We start from the raw sequence: 12,611 nt of genomic DNA on the forward strand, positions 1-12,611 counted from the left end.
AGACGCGGCCGGCACAAGGCTTGATGACGCGGAGGCGAGGACGAAGACGACGACGGGGCTGCTGCGGCACACTTGACGGACGCGGACGACGGACGAGAACGGCTTGATGGAGGGACAAACGCCACGACGACCGGGAACGACGGGAGGACGACGACGACCGGGGCCGGCGAGGAGGCAACGAGGGTAGCCGGCAGCAGCTGCACGGATGCGAGGACGGCGTGGAACACGCCGCAGCGATGCCCACGACGGAGGCGGCGCCGCGAGACGACGAGCCGGCGAGGAGGAACGGTGAAGACGACGACGGACACCGGCGGCGTTCGGTCGAAGGGGAGGCGAGGCCGAGGACGACCTTGCCGCTGTGATGCCGAAGGAGGAGATGGCGACGTTGGACGGTGCACGGGCACGGCGGAAGGGACTGCCGGAGGAGATGTCGATGAGGAGGAAGGAGAGGCCAGCGCGGCGGCGGCGGTGTGTGGCGGCTTCCGGGCGAAACCGGGGAGCAGCCGGAGGAGAGGACGACGATGCGACGTCGACGGAGGAGACGGCGACGTTGGCTGCCACACCGACGATGGACAGTAGCCGGCCGGAGGGAGTACAGTGGCACCAATGCCACTGGTTGCTGGCGGGGGCACCGTTCCGGCGAGTTTCCGGCGAGGAGACGGTGAGACCGGTGAAGGGGACGGCGTTGCAGAGCCGAGGGAGGCGACGGCACGGCCGGACGGCGCGCGGGCGAGGCGGGAGAGGCGGCTGGAGGCGGCCGGCGGCACGGGAGAGAGAGGAAGACGGCGGGGAGAGGTGGTACGACGTCGGGGAGGCTCGGGATGAGGCTAAAACTATAGAACGGAGGATGGGGATTCCATTTTATAGGCACGGGGAGGGAGCCGGCCACGGGAGGAGCGGGGAACGGCGGCGGAGATGGCGCCCGGCGGCCATGGAAGGCGGCCATGAATGGCGCAGCCGTTCCGGGCGATTGAAGGCGCTATTCAAGGGGAAAATTGGGGGGAATTGAAGAGGAAGGAAAGGGGATTAATTCCCCCCAATTTATTTTGGAATCCCATGCTTGAATCGCGCGGATTTGAGGGAGGAAGCGAGCAAGGATTTCACGGGAGAGAGAGGAGCCGGGCGGGAGGAAGGAGACGACCGGCGCGTGGGCCCCACGCGGTCGGGCGCGCGGTCAGCGCACGCGCGGCGCGCGTGCGCACGGCTGGCTCGGCTCGGCCTGGCTTGGGCCGGGCTGATGGGCCGAGGCAGGCCGGGAGGAAGGAGGAGGAGGGAGAGGAGGCCCGGGAGAGAGAGGGGAGGGGAGGGAGCTGGGCCGGGAGGGGGAGGGAAAGAGAGGGAGGAGAGGGAGACTTTGGGCTGGGCTTGGCCCAAAGGAGGAAGGAGGATTATTTTTAGATTTTCTTTTCAATAAACTCTGATAATTGTTTTTGTTGCCTAATAATTATTTCCGGTGATCTGAAAATTCAAGTAAAATTTGAGGGCTCATTTTAGACCAAGGAGAATTTAACAAAAATTCTCCGGCCACATTCGAATTTTTCTTGTACGTATTTTAGTGTTTGCCAATTTCTTTTCGAATTTTAATTAATTCTATTATTCCTTTTAGAAAATGATTTTTATTTCGGGATGAATTTATCACGGGCGTGACACTAGATAGTACTAAACTAAACTTGAGAGAAATGAGAGAGCTATTGCTTGAGGTGTGTGAGTGAAGTGAGAAGGTGAAGTCCTTATATAGAGGTAGTTATGACGGTTGTGGAAGGGGAATTGTCCAAAGTGCCCTCCAACCGTCATTGGGATGCAATCCTAGACGTCCACGCCGAACCCTGCATCCAACAGTGCCAGGATGGGTTCGGCCGAACCATGGGCTGGGCCTCCCCGGCCCATCTTCGGCTGGCGTCCTCCTCTATTGCTTCACTCTGTAGAATTATGAATTTTGGCCCAATTCATCGTGTCAATTCTCAGTTCTTGGCCCATTCATGCATAAGTCTAATTCTCGACACCGTCCGATTGATTTATCGTCTGTGTTGACGTCGATTCTCCTCCACTTTAGTGTAATTCTCTGCAAAAGGTTAGTATACCTAATACTAGTGGAATATTATTATTCTAACATATTTATGCATTGCAAGTATCACTAGTTCTCCTGTATTTTGGTAATATTGACGGTTGAAACTGATCAATAACGACCGTCAACAAAACCCCCCAAGCTTGAACCTTTGCTCGTCCCGAGTGAAGGACGAAAGGAAAGACTTGGTTGTTGATTAGGAGTTGCTACTATGCTGCATATATCAAAGATACAGGTGCAAGGTATATGTACTCTGTCTCAGATTAAATAATCTTTGGCACGGTGGCTTACCCTTACCTCTGATTCCCACGAGACACTGCTTCTCCTTGGCTTGGGCGGTCGAAACACAGAACAACAATTAGAGCATCAATCACCTAATCTTTATTCAAGTCTTATTCCGGAAGTTTTCAAATGATTTTGCAAAAGAAAGCCAAATTCCTCAAATGATTCACTCAGTCTCTCCAACTGTATCAATATAAATTCCTCACCAATTTGCCTTTTTGATTCCTACTCTAAGGTTTGATATGTGGAGCTCGGTAGGGATTAAACATGGCGTACTTGCATTCACATTTATTACTAAGTTAAAAACTTAAACTAAAGCAGATGACTAAACATACTCAAGATCAAGATCGTGCAATGTGTGTGTGGTATATAGTGGAAATGATATATGAAGAAAATGCTTCTCCTTTGTGATTACTTTCTTCTCCCAAAATCCTTCTTTTATTTATTAGGAGAGGGCATGTGTACATTTTTTTTTCAACATCATGCTCATGCTTGAGGAAGCATAACTTTATTATTTTTTTTTTCATAACCATGCCTTTCCCTCCTCTCTTTTTTTTTTCAAACGGACTTTTCTCTTTAGGAGAAGAAAGCACATGTAAGTATGGAGAATTTATTTTGGTAGTAAAATGGGAATGGAATGGAATATTGCTTAGCTTCCAGTGTAGGAGTTTAGCATGTGCATATATGTGGGTGTATGATCTTGATCATATAGCATGAAAAGTATCTACACAAGTCACAAGAGTTTGACAAAGTTCAATGGAATAGCAAGTAACCAAAATGTATATGGTTTAATCATGATATCACATTTTTTTTGGCTCTGATAGGAATTTGTATCAAATGAGGAACTTTCAATTTTATCATTTTTAAAAACAAAACATCCGGAATTCAAGTCAAACTAGTATCAGGATCATAGCAACTCTTATTTACTATCTCATATCTCGCAACAACTTAGACTTAGATCAGCAAGTGCAACTCATTTACCGTAGGTTCCCGGATAATTGTTGGCTACTTATATTTGACCTTTGAGAGAGCACTTACCAAGAACCCATATATCAGAGATATAAAACAGAGCAACTATTCATCATTTCAACAAAGAGAACTAGCTTGTCTTACCTAGCATGACTCAAACCTATCGTATCTTTTTGGTATTTTCTATTTTGCAAATTTTTATGATGTTTTCAAGTTTTATAAGATGCAATTGGAAAGCAGATATGCAGTTGAAAAGGGAAATATGCAATGTGATACAAGTTACCTCTGTGGGGGGATAGATATCTCCCCCCAAGCTTGGCTTTCGCTCTGGGTCCTTGATAAGGATTGAACCCCTGAAAACGGAAGTACGCTTGAAGGTCATCGTGCTGTTGCTACATCATGTTGTTGAAGTTGGTGAACTGAGCATCAGCAGATTGTTGCCATTCTTGCGTTTGAGCTATGTGTTCCATAAGGTTGTACTGAATCTCTCCCGTCTACATATCAAGGGTGTTGAGGATGATGAACTTTCTCGTTTGTTCCATGTCATGTTGCGCGTCTCCCTGTATGCTCCACTTGCACGAGATTCTTCTATGGTCTGCAGGGGAATGGTTAGTTCATGGCAGTTGTACAAATGATACCCCGCATTTGGCAACAGGATTTCATTTGTACAACCGGAGAAAAAGTAAATCAAAGATCCATCTACTCCATTTTTCAGAATATGCCCTTGCACCAGATAAACCTCATCAATACACGGACGAGCGGCTGAGATAAAAGCAATTTGGTCGCTAACGACCCCTAGCCCTTTTGCTATCCGAGTAATCAGAGAATTGCACTCAACAGGAGCAGAGAACTTTATACTTTCTAACCATTGCCTTATCATACATTTCACAGGAGCAATTTTGATTTTTCTAACCATGGCAAACATGATAAACATTTCATCTCCCCTAATGGGCCTTAGATCACCTCTAGGAAACAAAGTCATAGCAATCCATTTGTGCATGAGCCTAAGTGTAGGATTATGGATATCATTCGTTCTAGGTTTCTTGCAAATTGGAGCACCAGACATGTCTTCCCAAAACCTATTTTTCTCGAACCCAGAAATTTCTTTCTGGAGATCGATTTTAAAGGAATCGTGAAAACCAAGAAGTGTACTTAAGCCTTTCCATGTAAGTGTGTACTCTTTATGGAAAAAGCGAAAGGAAATTCCATCTTCTATTTCTTTCAAAGTGCACAAAAATTGCAAAGTAAGCAGACGAGAACCAGGCTCATCTACCGCAGCAAATCTCTGCCAACCAACAGCTTTCCAAATAGTACGAAATTCAACATCCATACCTATCTTTTTTTGCAGCTCCGGTGAGTATTCTCGCGTGTGAGCATACTCCTGGTCGCTCAGCATGTAGTAGGCTTGTCTCTCCCGATCACTGACAAGGTCGAGGTCGGTGTCGTTCAGGAGTCGTCGCGGAGCTTTGTCGTCTTCCATCGAGACATCTGCTGATGAACGAGTGCTAGACTCGTCATGACGACTTGATGAAGAGTCGGACTCCTTGAACTGACGAGACAGTCGCCTCCTCATTCTGCATAATGGAGAAAGAACGGACTAACGAGGCGGGGGTTAGGAATGACAAGAATTTCACCCGCCGGTTAGTTTCACCAAAGTAACTTGTATATATGCAACTAAATATTTGAATTTGAGGGAAATTATCAAAGCTTGAATGAACTTGAGAGCAAACTTTGGAGAGAGAATGAAAATGTGGAGTTCCCTCTCCTGGCCGACTGGCTTTTATAAGGTACCCACTATGGTCAGAAATGACATGTGGGACCCACTAGCCGTTACCCTGCCAAAAGTCGCAAGGAACCGTTGCCTGGCCTGTTCGGCCAAACCCCCCCTCCCCGAACTAGGGTGTTCGGCCGAAACCTTGGTGGACCCAACCAGCCCCACTTTCGACCGTTGGACTCCAACGGCCGGTGTGGTCGTGGCACAGTAAATTTTCGTTGAAAATTTTCTTTTGGTTTGCTCTGAAAAATTCATTTGAAGAATTTCCTCAAAATTCAAAAATCCTAAATAAAATTTTGAAATGCAAACATGTGTTGATGCAAAAATTCAAACTGTTGAAAGCAAATATGCGGATACATACTGCTGGTATTTCTTAACGACATTACTAGAAATATGATTCCCAGCAATGGCGCAGAAATACTTCTGGTATACTATGGTTACAGAGTTCATCCGCAAGCGCACGGATATACCATTGTAGCATTTCACCCATGAATATTCCAAGGGTATCGTATTTATTTTATCCCGTGGGAAGATCATGTAGGGAGAACTCAACAAATAATCTATATATTATTTGTGATAATCATATTCTAAGTAGGGGGTTAAGATAATCCAAAGGGTAGAGTGACACACAAGCATTTAACTACTCATCCTCATAATATATTATCTAAGCTAAGTGGAAAGAAAAGAGAAAGAAAATCTATTCCTATATTTCTAATATACATTGTATACATACATTCTAGTTAACCGAAATACTAGCTAATACCCTCCATCCGATGTCCTCCTAGTACTTCGAGAAGCCACCCCCGACCGCCGAGTTCCTTACGACAGTCCGTCATGACCATACAACCGGGGCTAAATACGGAGGAATACCCTCCCTAGGGAATTAGCTTAGGATTATATACCGGCGCGGAGGAATACCCGTACTGAGCTGTCACCATCAGCGGCCCACCTCTCATCCGCAATATATAACCCCAAATAATGATATCCCGTAATCTAGACACCACGCCTAAACTACCAGATACTACTATAATATCATCGTCATGACATAGAGTAATTGCATAAGCAAACATTATACCCACACCAAAGCATCTCCTAGATAAGATAGCCGTATATTCAGTATAACATGAACATAATGTAAAGTAGGTACTCATATACTCGGAAAGTATTTCAATACCATAAATATATTTAAAAGAGTATTCTAATAAAAGTACAAAGCTTACAAAAGAGAAGAGAAAAGCTACTAGAGCCATACCCGAACTCTTCCGAAGGTTTCCGGACTCCTGACTCCTATTCTAATTCTATTCCACCAGCTAGATACTACTAAACTAAATTTGAGAGAAATGAGAGAGCTATTGCTTGAGGTGTGTGTCGAATTGAAGAGAGTGAGGTCCTCATTTAGAGGTAGTTATGACGGTTGTGGAGGGGAATTGTCCGAAGTGCCCTCCAACCGTCATTGGGATGCAATCCTGGACGTACACGCCAAACCCTACATCCAACGGTGCCAGGATAGGTTCGGCCGAACCATGGGCTGGGCCTCTGTTAACGACCAAATTTGGTAGAATCGGCATCGAGGAGGAAGATTAGATTGAAGTGGAATCCAAGATGGAGATCGTTGCGGAAACAGAGTAAGAATCGGCTAGAGTCCAAATCGGCTACGACCAGATCGGCTGAGTCCGAGTTAGATGAGGATAGCCGATACAGCCGATTCCGATAATATGACTCGGTATACGTTATCGAGTTGAGTTGATGTGCTTTACAGTGATTGCCACGCAAGGTTAGAGTCCTGAGGAGGCAATTGTATCTATTAATTAGGATATTTTATGTAATTTCCTTAGAGATATGTTTGGGCAAAAGTCTGCCGTAAAGATTTATGATATCTTAAAGTTTGTTAGAGATAATAGTCGTGTCCGGTATGGACATATCTTGTAACTCTCGGGTATAAATAGACCCCGAGCCCTATGTAAACAATTCAGCGCATCGCCACCCTTTTTGCTTTAGTTTTATTTCGACGAGTTCTTGCTTTCGGGTTGAGCTGCATCGGTTTCGATCTTCAACAAGAGGTAAAACTTGTTATGGCGGCTTGCGTTCTCAGGATTAGTGCTTCCATCTTTATGACACTCTAATCTTGTTTATGTAATCTGTCGAGTTATCATATATCTTATATAATCTCTAACAATATCATTATTTAACCTACAATCGGCCAACATCTGTTGGTAGATTACAGCCGATTAGGTTAGATATTGACGTTGATTTAGATTATATAGGATATCTACCACTCTATGAAATTTCCAGCGGCTTGATTGTCTAGATATTGTTCTTCTTTTCATACTTAATGCTGCATCAGTTGAGTTTGATCTATTAAGTCGTGCTTAGAATATCAATCTCTAGCCTGCCTTCTGGTTGCCGATTAGGGTAGTATCGGGGTTTCAGCCGATCTTACCTGATTTAACTACCTTTATTTCATATGCATGATTGACATGTTAAATCTATCCTTTATATTAAGATCTTGTCGCATTTAAGCATACTAGGCTTTTGCTTGATATAGTTTACTTGTTTTAATATCTTAATATAGAGTGGTATCGGAGTATTAGCCGATACATGCTAGATCTATCTGATCGGCTATGCTACTAACGTATATAGTTCTATTATTAACATATATTTCGATCTAAGTGATTTATACTGTCTCAGCATGGTGTCCGATCTATCCCAATCACTTGATTTAAGTATATGTCGATATAAGGAGTATATATTGTTAATATCTACAGCCAATCGAGTAGATTTAGTTTCTCCTTATTTATTCATGACTGTCGATTGATGCATATATGACATCGGCTTAAGGATGAATGATATGTCATCGGCACCTAGCCGATCGGCTATCATTTATAGGATTAACTACGGTTTCCTTGTCTTTATTTCTTGTTGATTGCAGGATCAAATCAACTGGCACGCTCATACACCCGAAGGCGAGTTTTGGACCTGCACTGGAGTTAAGCAGATCTCCCAGGCCGCCGTGTTCGATTTTCACGTCAACAGCCTCCCCGGCCCATCTTCGGCTGGCGGCCTCCTCTATTGCTTCACTCTGTAGACTTCTGAATTTTGGCCCAATTCAGCGTGTCAATTCTGAGTTCTCGGCCCATTTATGCATAAGTCTAATTCTCGACACCGTCCGATTGATTTATCGTCTGTGTTGATGCCGATTCTCCTCCACTTTAGTGTCATTCTCTGCAAAAGGTTAGTATACCTAATACTAGTGGAATATTATTATTCTAACATATTTATGCATTGCAAGCATCACTATTTCTCCTCTATTTTGGTAATACTGACGGTCGAAACTGATCAATGACGACCATCAACAGCCACCTCATCTCCATGTGCTTCAGCTCAATGACACCAGTCGAGCCCCATTTCCTCGCCACCGCTAGGATCCATCCTAGCAAGGCTGGATCCCACTGAGTCGTCAGGGATGGAGGTCATGGCTCCGTGGCCTTGTTCGACCGGCAAGATACCCCAATTGAGGGGGGAGGGGGGGGGGAGCGGCGGCGCTGTGCTCAGCAAGGAGAGTGTGCAGCGGAGGGCGGAGAGGAGCGGCACTGCCCAACATCCATCTCCGATTCCATCTCCTCCTTGATATTGTACGATGTGGCCATCGCTAGCACCACCGACGCATCCACGTCAGCTCCCTCCTCGGGCTGAACACCTTCCCCGTCGATGTGCAGCACAATAGTGTCAGCCTCCTCAGCTATAGCCGCCGCTTGGCCTCCTCAATGGGAGACGGCTCCTGAAACGCCGAAGCCGCCGACCGCCCTCCCCTCGCTTGAGCTCATTAGCGTTGGTGTCGTTGTCGCACCGTCCTCTCCAACCTCTTTGTCTGGCTGATTTCGGTTGCATGTGACTACTGCCTCTCCCACCGATGAGGTAGCTGCCGCCTCCATCTCTTCTTTCGTCTAGCACCATGTTGGTCATGCTAGTCCTCACTGTCGTACCAGCCACACACAAATAGGGAGAGAGAGTTGAGAGGTTGTGTATTCTCAGTCATAATAACTTTGGCCCTGTTTAGATACCACCTCAAAATTTTACACCCTATCAAATAGCACGTTTAAATACATGCATGAAGTATTAAATATAGGCTAAAAAAACAAATTGCATAGATTGCGACTAATTTGTGAGACAAATCTTTTAAGCCTAATTGCTCCATGATTTGACAATGTGGTGCTACAGTAAACATTTGTTAATGACGGATTAATTAGTCTTAATAAATTCGTCTCACGTTTTACTGACGGATTCTATAATTAGTTTTTATATTAGTGCCGAATCCCCCATGCGACATCCTATATAATACTCGATGTGACACGCCAAAACTTTACACCCCTAGATCTAAACACCCCCTTTGTTCAAATGTAAATGTGCGATGGAATATGCCTGAGTATGGTTGTTAGTAGGGGTGAAAATGGTCTGGAAACGGATGGAAACCATCTTTATCATTTTCATTTTCATATTTTTTTCGGAATCAAAATCGGAATCGGAAATTCCAGATATGAAAACGGAATTGAATATTATCGAAACCGAGAACGTAGCGAAAACGAACCGGTGCGAATACGGTAACGAAAATTTATTGGAACACAAAAACCCCTCAACCCGATAAATTCAATTCTCAAGTCTCAACGATCAACAATTCATCATAAAACACAATCATACATGTCCAATTGTTAAGTCTTAACAGTACATCACAAAACACAATCTATAGAACAAATTATAAGAGAGTAATGTTGTTGATAAATCCCAATGTAGAAAAAAAATATTCTTATGTAACTTCAGATTTACATAAAAATATTTTTTTAAAAAAAAAATAAAAGCCAAACACCATGGTATTCACTATTCAGTGCTAAAAAAAGAATCCAGGGTATTTCAGTCACAAAATTGCCAGAAATTCCGATAAAATTTCTGGAAAGTTTCTTGTAACATACCCAAGCCTGTAAACCTGAGAACTAAATTTAATTTAAATGCATCATGTGGTTGTGGAGTGGTTTTAATTGTTTTTGGATCTTAATCATCTCATCATCACATGCATCTTGATAGGCCTAGAGTCAAAAAAAACAATTAATCTGGTAATTATATGCATCCAAAAATTCTACAAAAATTCTCAAAAATACCTTGATATGTCAGAAATCAACCCACAAATTTTCAGAATTTTTCAGTAAGGTTTGCTAACTCGTTGATCTACTTTACTCTCTCCAAAATCCTGAAAAACTGCTTAGCAGATTCAAACTTGCTATCTCTGTAAAATTTAGCCTCCAACCTCTTTTTGAAGTTTGGTTTCAGCCAAGATCTTCTACTAACTTTCTTCTAACACCCTGAGGAGTGGCACACCCTAGATCACTCTCTAACCCTTTCTTCTCTCCCTCCAAAAATCCAATCTGCTGTTAACTGCACTGTCAACTGCTGCTAACCAACACTGTCAACACATGTTCATCACTCCATCAAACCTAAACCAGAGACTTCTAACCCAGCCCACTTCAGCACATTTACTCTCCACATCACCCCCGACCAAGAGGATCTCTAGCCCAGGTTTCTTGCTGCACAAAATCCACCTTGAATCCTCTCCAAAGATCCTTGACAGGCAACCCTCTTTGACTTAGCCTCCAAGGCTATTTTCGAATTTCTTTCACTGACAGTGGGCCCCACACCCCCTGGGACCCACATGACAGCCTTCCACTCTCCCCTCATAGCATCCACTGTCCCCCATGCCCAATGGATGCCCAAGGAACATAATGAGTGCACCAGCCACCTCTCTCTCTCACTCCCCCACTCCACTCTTCCTTATTTCCCAAGCCAAAGCACCAGAAGCAACAACACACTCCCCACATCGCGTTCCAAGTCCAAGAAAATACACCCCATGCACAGAATGCCCAGAGCTCGGCCATCTTCCCCGGCTCCGGCGACTTAGCCGTCGTCGCCGTGCATTCCCGGTGAGTCCCTCTCTCTTCCCTCCTATGGAACGTGACCTACGCATCACACCGAGCTCACCCGTACCCCTTTTGCCCTAGGACCAATCTGTCGAGCACGTGGTGGGCGTCACCGTCCTCGCTGCCGGCCACCCGAACCGCCGACGCCGCTCCGGCCGCCGTTCCTCACCACCGAAGCAACACCAAGCTCGGTGAGTTTCCGCCGGGTTCCTCGCGCATGCACCCTCTGTGGCTCATCCCTAACACCCCCGTACTCTCGAAGTTGCAGTTCGCGCCTTGAGTCGACCCGGCGACGTCGACGCTGGAGTTTTGCCACCGTGGGCCAACAACCACCGTCTCCGCCGCTCCCTGGATCTCGCTGCCTCCGTTTCTCTGCTTGGTGAGCACCCTGGTACCATATGAGAGCACATGCACTAACCAAGCCTCTGCATGCACATACATGGGCATACCGAGACACATCGCCGCTGTAGCACATGTTCCATGGGTTACAGACCACCATTTTCCTCACCACCACCACTCACGGATGCGCAAGAATGTTCTCTACATTTTCTCTTTTGTGCTCGAACCGATTCGATCCACCGATCGCCGCCGGTGAGCCGTAGACCGAGCTCAGCCATGGCTGCTCCCGATGTGAGCTAGCTGGGGACTTCATTTCTTGAATTTGATCGACTCTAGGGTCCAATCTGAAAACTGCCATGACTCATATTACAGACCTTGATGGAAATAAACAAAAGAATAAAGTTTGTTGTCCAGATGGCAAAAGAAGTGCGGGTTGATTCCCCCAACTTCTGAGGGCCTCTCTGCAAATCTCCTTTTAACTGACCTGTGGACCCGGCTGGAATTCAATTTCGAAAATTGATTTCTATTTTGGTTTAAAGCAGAGAATGAGCAGAACTTCTAAAATTTGTAGAACATTCATTTTAACTTCAAAAATTGAGAAACCAGTTTTTTTAGATCCATAAAGCTGTGAACTATTTTACAAAAATATAAAACTAGGTACTTTCTGTACAAACTTTTCCTTTATTTTTGTTTTGCCATAATGTTGCCTAGAACTTGTTAAATCCATAACAAATTGAATATAGCTCTAAAAATTGTGAAACCACTTTTGTTAACTTTCTAAAATCATGCTCTGTAGCTTTGTAAAAGGAATTTTGTTCACTTCTGTACAAAAATGTTGCTTAATAAAACTTAGCCCTTTTTAAACCTTTTTAATTGTAAAATGCATATCTATGTAAATAAAAAGTGAAAAAATAAAAATTCCTTCACCAGAGACCACCTGAGACCAGCACATACTCACTGCATAAGTTTCATGCATTTTGGTTTTTATGTATTTTTGTATTTATCGTATACGCGTATTTTGTATAGAGGAAGAATAGGTCGAAGAAGAAGAGGGTGGGTTTGTTGACGAAGGCAAGTTTGCCCCTCCTTTGACCACATTGATCCTATGTTTTATTGGGCTAAATGATTCTATTGCAAACATGCATACGTTAGCTAGTATTAATTTTGGTAAAAAAATTATATAAATGTGGGAATGGTAGATATGACCTAATTGCTGCAT

The sequence above is a fragment of the Oryza sativa genome, chromosome 8 (assembly GCF_034140825.1).
Source record: "Oryza sativa Japonica Group chromosome 8, ASM3414082v1".
Classification (NCBI taxonomy): Eukaryota; Viridiplantae; Streptophyta; class Magnoliopsida; order Poales; family Poaceae; genus Oryza; species Oryza sativa.